The sequence below is a fragment of the Triticum aestivum genome, chromosome 5A, assembly GCF_018294505.1.
Source record: "Triticum aestivum cultivar Chinese Spring chromosome 5A, IWGSC CS RefSeq v2.1, whole genome shotgun sequence".
NCBI classification, from domain to species: Eukaryota; Viridiplantae; Streptophyta; class Magnoliopsida; order Poales; family Poaceae; genus Triticum; species Triticum aestivum.
Window position 1 is genome coordinate 659,718,263 of NC_057806.1, and position 7,547 is coordinate 659,725,809.

The following is a 7,547-nucleotide window of genomic DNA, read 5'->3' on the forward strand; positions in this document are numbered from 1 at the left end:
GTTTAATCAATGGGTCTTGGCTCAGATTTTTACTTCGCGGACCTGCATATATTTAACAGAGTAAGTTGGCGGATCATATTCCGGTTTGGCAAAGAATTATACGGAAGGTCAACTCAGGCAGCTTACCAAAGATAGCAGCAACCATCTGAGACACCAGGCCCTTCAAACTGTTCAGCTCTGTTGCAATTTCTTTCAAAGCCGTTTCAGCTGTTTTAGCTCGTCGGGTCAGGAGTGTTTTCTCATTTTCCCAAGCCTTCTCCTTGGTAGCAAAGCTGGTGTTCAAATTTTCCGTTGCAGAAAGGCTCATTTGCAGTTTGGAAGTGGAAGATTTAATTTCGGACTCTTGACTTGCTAGCTGGGTCTTTGCGTCAGATAAATGACAATTCAATTCAGACAATGCATTCTGTGAAATGTTCAGATAATTCAAGACTTGGTTTCAAATTCCAGTATTTAAATTCAAGATTCAAGTCCCAAGTACTTTACAAATAAACCACTTGATACTTGGGGGCTAATGTATGCCAAATCAAATTATTACGATTCTGCCAACATATTTGAAGTCCCAAGTCCTTTACAAAGTAAGAGCACTTGGCACTTGGGGGCTAATGTACGCAATTCAGCAAGTTTATCAAGGTTAAACCGGAGTGTTAAGTACTTTGCAGATGGTTTTAAATTCTAAAGTACCGATTCATTAATGATCAAAATAAACCGGTCCTTGGGGACTATGAGTGAAGTTTTGTTCAATCGATATCAGGCAAAGATTCAGAGGTAGAAGTCTTGGCCTATATTTTAAGTCTAGAGGTTATTCCGTTTCTCTCAGACTTGGGGGCTGAAGGAATATTGGTAAACCAGAAACAACATACCTCATACTTCAACTGAAGTTGCTTGACCATCTTGATCTCAGATTCACGACTGGAGTGTACATGACTGAGATAGCCGGATAAGATATCACTGGCATTGAGGCGGTCATAGTTGGCAACATCCAAGCGAACCTTCTGCCTCTCCAATGCTTCTTGCTTTGCTATGCACCGAGCTAGCACCGTCGGATTCCCCGGCTCAACAAAGCGGCTCCTAGTAATTTGAACATCTTGAACACGTGGAGACGGCGGGTCGGTTGAGCTTGATGGTCCAAACATAGAAGGATTTATAGTGGCTTTGTCAAGTGACGGCTCCGGAGGATTTGCTTCATTAACAATAGGCGGGTCTTCTAGGGCAACAGTTAATGGAGAAGGCGGCCTAGCCGGTTCGGATGCTAGTACTGGCGGGTCTTCTGCTGGTTTTGCTGCCTTTGCCTTCTTTGATTTAGCCTGACCGCTAAGGAAAAATATTGCAAGATAGTCAGCATCAAGATAACAATTGGTCAACCCAGAAGAAAAGAGGATTTCTGATTACCCAGGAGCAGTCTTGAAAGCCGGAAATTGTGTTTGTGATGAGTCACCTGAGGAACGAGACACCTCCTGAAAAGGTAAAAGAAAGGAGTTAAAATACATACAAGGAGCAGGATTCATTAAAACAAGTTAAGGACAGTAATAAGTAAACCTCGTTCGGGCGTTTTCGAGGGGTCTGTTGAAGGACGACAGCCGGTTCATCTTCAATCTCAACTTCACGGCGGCTTTCATGTTGCTGCTTTTTCAAATTAAAGTTGGGATCCCAGTGAGCTAAGGGGTTAGAAAACCTTACTTTACGGATCACTCGTCAAACTTTGTGTCTTGTTAAGGGCTCTGAGTCAGAGGAAATGATAGTTACCTCTGCTTCCCCGGCTTGACTAGCCCCAGTGTCATCCTAGTAAGGATCAGTGTCAATAAGATTGTTAAAAAGTTGGCCCAGGGAATCAAGGGCTACCTCCGAGTCAGACGTGTCATCAAGTTTCATCAAATCTTTAACGGTGGTTTTCCTTTTCTTCTTCGTTCTCCAGGTCGATTTCTTGGCGTTCACGGCGGCAAGTTTCGCCTTCTTGGCAGCTTACTGATCATATTTCACTTTCCAAAAGTCAGAGTTGGTCTACAAAGACAAGAGGATGGATCAATGATAAACAATACGGCTGGACAAAATACAAAGGAAAAAAGATCAGAATGCCCTTACTTCTGGTACCGGGTTAAATTTACAGAAGGGATTTAACCCAACAACACTGCAATCTTCGTACTTCGCATTCACCAGAACATTTGACATTGCGACAACATCTTCCTCGGTTAGTTGAACCAGGGTATGACGGAGAGAGTCATCTGGGTCTCCACCATATTCATACATCAACTTTGAACGACGACTTAATGGAATAATCTCCCATGAGATCCAGCAGCGGGTTAGATCAACTCCGGTTAAACTGTTCCCCAACAAACCGTTGATTCTTCTGATAGATGGAAGCAGCTTCTTGCGTTCAGCAACGGTAAGTTTATCTGGCAAGGCGAACTTGGTGTCAAGAAGATCGGGGCGGTAACCCGGCAGTGGCTTCTCGTTGGCGGGTGAGATGTCCTGACAGTAAAACCAAGTTTGGTTCTAGTCCTTTGGGTGACTTGGTAAAACTATGAGAGGGAAAACTGCACCCTGCTGGCGCTGAATTGAGATGCCTCAAAGTTCTAAGCTAAGGCCATTGGTGCACTCGTTTTGCCGGTTCAGATAGAAGTACTCTCTAAATAGTTCCACTGTCAGCTCTTGCTGAAGATATACCTCACAGAGCACTTGGAAGTTAAATATATTGGATATGGTATTGGGCCAAATATCCTGAGGATGGAGTTTGAAAAAGTGAAGAACTTCTCTGAAATTTTTTGAGCCGGGTGCTGAGAAGCCCCGGTTCATGTGATCAGTAAAGACGATCACTTCACTGTCTTTTGGATTGGGTCGTTCTTCTTCCGGGTCAGGAGCACGATAAGACATGATGTTTCTTGAAGGCAGACATCCAATGAGGAAGAACTCTTTCAGACGCTCCTCAGTTATGGTTGAGGGACCCAATTGCAGATGGTGGGTGTCTTTGACGGCATGATGTACAAGGGACTGGAAAAGGAAAAACAAAATGCCGGTTCAATTAACAGTTAAAGGTTGAAGTTGTAAAACAAGTAACGACGGCTTAACTAAGGGCTAATGACATATAAGGAAGAGAAAGCCGGAGTGATAAGCCTCCATGACTACAGACTTTCTCAGAAAGCAGATCCTGCTAAGTGTTTGCATAAACAAGTTTCACTAAACGGTTATTATTATTTTGGATCAAATGGTTCTCCCAAAAATAAAAAATTCCAGACCTAAAAAGTCCAGTGCAAACGAGTTCATCAGCTAACAAAGCGTTTATACAAGAAAAAGGGATCTGCTGCTATCAGAAAAGAAGGAAAAACAGCTACCGCAGCAATTCTATAATATCTCATGATCAGAAAGAGGCATCGGGGGTAAAATCTATCAACAATCTGTAAAGAGCGGTGATGAACACCGACGAACACTGATGAACTCGAGAAGCTGTAATGCGGATCTGAGGCAGAGAAGGAAAGAGACTCACAGATGTAGAGCTACTGTGGGGGTCCGTCGCGTTTCTCTGGACAAGTCAGGTCGATGCAGTAGCTGGAGGTGAGGAAGACGAGGAGATCTGTGGCGGCGGCAGAGCTCGAACGGCAATGAGGCAGTAAGAGGCGGAAGATGACCGAAGGAGGAGAATGAAAAAAGACCTAAGTAGTACCTATTTATAAGGGGGTGCGCGAATAGGCGGGCGCAAAAATCAAGGAGACCCGAATAAATGATTATCCAAATAAATGGACGCCTCGATTCTCGGAAGGCATTAAAAAAGTAAAGATCTATTGAAAGATGACCTCATGAAGGTTTTTTGTGTTTCTAGAAGATGACATCACGGCGCATTACAGAAGTTTTTAGACAGAGGATGGATTCCACCCAAGTATTGAAGATTGACAAAGAACAAAGTTCAAAGTCAACCTGGGGCCTAATGTTGGGGATATTACTACCAGTATGACCCGCCCAGGAGGGGCCGGGTCAGCCCTAATGGCGGGTTACAGAAGAAGCCCGATAAACATTCAAGATGATAGTTTACTAAATGTATAGTGTCCCCTGCCTCCTGTTACCATCCACCTTAGACGCACAGTTCGGGACCCCCTACCCGAGATCCGCCAGTTTTGACACCGACATTGGTGCTTTCATTGAGAGTTCCACTATGCCGTAACCATAAGGCTCGATGGCCCCTTCGATCATCGATAACGATGCGGTCCAGGGTGAGGTTTTCCTCCCCGGACAGATGTTCGTATTCGGCGGCTTCGCACTGCGGGCCAATTCGCTTGGCCATCTGGAGCAGATCGAGAGCTACGCCCCTGGCCTTCAGGTCATGTTCGGAAACTTAAATTACACTGCCGACATCCGCGGAGACTTGATCTTCGACGGATTCGAGCCCAAGTCAGGTGCGCCGCACGAGCACGACGAGCATGATTTAGCTCTGCCGTCGGACAGTGTTCGGGAGATCACACCTACAACTACTTCGGCCTTCAATCCGGAGCAAATTGCGCCATCCGAGGACAGAGGGATAGACCCCGCCATGGAGGCCGCACTCTCAGTGGCGATGGAGCCGGATACTGACTTCACCCCTTACGAGAGCCATGTTGCCGAACCACAGGATTCATCTCTGGCCACGGACTCCGAGCCGCCTGCATCCATGCCTATCGAATCCGATTGGGCGCCGATCATGGAGTTCACCTCCGCGGATATCTTTCAGCGCTCACCTTTCGGCAACATGCTAAATTCATTAAGGTCTCTCTCCTTGTCAGGAGATCCTTGGTCGAACTATGTCTGGCTAGAATGGGATGCGGACGGTGAAGAAATTCTCTGCCCACCCACCACCCACTTAGTAGCCTCTGTCAACGATTATCCGACATGCTCAATTTCGACTCCACAAACATCGACCACATGGACGACGATGCATGAGAGGAACAGGAACTAGTGCCCACAGGACACTGGATAGCCTCTTCATCACATGGCATATACACCCAAAGAAAACGATGACGAGGAACGGGAGGAGACAGCAGAGGATGACCCCTCCAAGAAGCAAACAAAGCATCGGCGTAGGCACGCTCCAAATCCCGCCTCGGCAAAAACAGCAATAACAGTCGACTCCAGAGGAAACGACGACCACATTGCCCCGACGGCAAAGCATGATGAAGCTGCAAATGGCGAACATAGTACGGATTCGACGTCCGAACACGGCGACGCCGAGGATAAACCTCATCAAACCCCCTCGGGGGAGGAAAACAGTCCGGACGAAGATGCACACATCATCCCAAAAATGCACCTGGAGCAAGAGAACCTCCGCAGAAGGCTTATTGCCACAGCGAGGAGTCTGAAGAAGCAGAAGCAAAGGCTTAAGGCCGAACAAAATATGCTCAACAACAGGTGGAACAAAGTGCTCGACAACGAAGAAAAGTATGGTGGAGGTTACCACACAAAGGCTATCCAAAGCGCAAGCTATTACCCGAATTCGATGATGAGGCCTTAGACCCCATACAGCCGAAAAATAAAATGGCCAACCGGCCGGATCAACCACCTTGTGACCGCGATAGAGGGGCTAACAAGGTCGCACATAAGTCAACACACGATCTATGTGAGGACTTGCGCCAAAAATCCAGTATGACCAGATCCATCTATGGATCTAGGAAGCGTGCTCCGGCACAAAATCAAAAACGAATACTACAACCGTTCAAACACCATGATACATCCAAATACAGGGGTGCCGCACACCCCCTATGTTTCACCAATGAGGTGCTGGACCATGAAATCCCAGAAGGATTCAAACCAGTGAACATAGAGGCGTATGACCGGACCACAGACCCTGGGGTCTGGATTGAGGACTTTATCCTCCATATCCATATGGCTCATGGAGACGATCTCCATGCCATCAAGTACTTGCCCCTCAAGCTTAAAGGACCAGCTCGGCACTGGTTGAAAAGCCTCCCCGAAAACTCAATTGGAAGTTGGGAGGAGCTCGAGGACGCTTTTCGGACTAATTTTCAAGGGACCTATGTCCGACCTCCGGATGCAGACGATTTAAGTCATATAATTCAACAGCCCAGAGAGTCGGCCCGAAAGCTTTGGAACAGGTTTCTCACTAAGAAGAAGCAAATCGTCGACTGTCCGGACGCCGAAGCCTTAGCAGCTTTCAAGCACAGCGCCCGAGACGAATGGCTCGCCAGACACCTCGGCCAAGAAAAACCGAGAACAATGGCAGCCCTGACAAGCCTCATGATCCGCTTTTGCGTGGGCGAAGATAACTAGTTAGCCCGCAGTAGCACTAGTGACCCAAACACATCCAAAGTCAGGGATGGCAATGGAAAACCACGACGCAGTAAAAACAAGTATCGAAATAAAGAAGATAGCCCAGATAATACGACGGTCAACACCGGATTTAGGGGCTCTCGACCAGGTCAGCAGAAAAAGGCTTTCAAAGGCAGCAGAGATGGATCGTCTAGCCTAAACAAGATTCTCGGCAAACTATGTCATATTCATGGCACCCCTGATAAACCTGCAAATCACACCCACAGAGAATGATGGGTCTTCAAGCAGGTCGGTAAGCTAAATGCCGAACACAAGGGGGGGAGAGACACCAAGCGAAGACGAGGATGAACCTCGCCAGCAAAGCACTGGAGGACAGAAAAAATTCCCACAAGAGGTTAAAACAGTAAACATGATCCATGTGACGAAGAGGAGAAGCAAACATGCACTCCGAGACATACGCGCCATAGAGCCCGTCACCCCTAAGTTCAACCCCTGGTTGGCCTGCCCGATTACTTTTGATCGCGGGGATCACGCGACAAGCATCCGGCATGAAGGATTGGTTGCCTTGGTGTTAGACCCAATAATAAACGGATACCACCTCACACAAGTCCTTATGGACGGCGGTAGTGGTCTAAATCTGATATATCAGGACACAGTCCGCAAAATGGGGATAGACCCGAAAAAAATAAGCCACAGTAATACTACCTTCAAGGGAGTAATACCAGGCCTAGAGGCCCGCTTTACAGGCTCTCTATTACTAGAGGTTGTATTCGGTTCTCCCGACAACTTCCAAAGCAAAAAGTTAACTTTCTACATCGCTCCATTCTGAAGTGGCTATCAAGCACTACTCGGAAGAGCGTCTTTCGCTCGTTTTAATGCAGTACCGCATTATGCTTCTCTCAAGCTTAAGATGCCCGGTCCACGTGGCACCATCACAGTTAGTGGAAATATTGAGCGTTCTCTACGCGCGGAAGAATGTGCGGCGGCCTTAACAGCCGAGCACTAGACGGCCTCACCAACCAGAATAAATGATAGGTCGTCAAGACCACGGACACGGTTAGACGAGTCCAGCGCATCACTACATATACATGAGATTGGTTTGATGGTTAAACCCTCATAGACGGTACCTGGGGCTTCCCGCGTGTAATCAGGGCTAGCTCGGCTCAACTTGACTTATCTTGAATTTCAATGGTTTATTGATAATAACCAATTTTCTGGCACGACAACTTTCACCTAAGTTCTTCTCTTTTACACATGACAATCGTGCTACACCCGTCCAGGACACGGCACAACGGAGACAC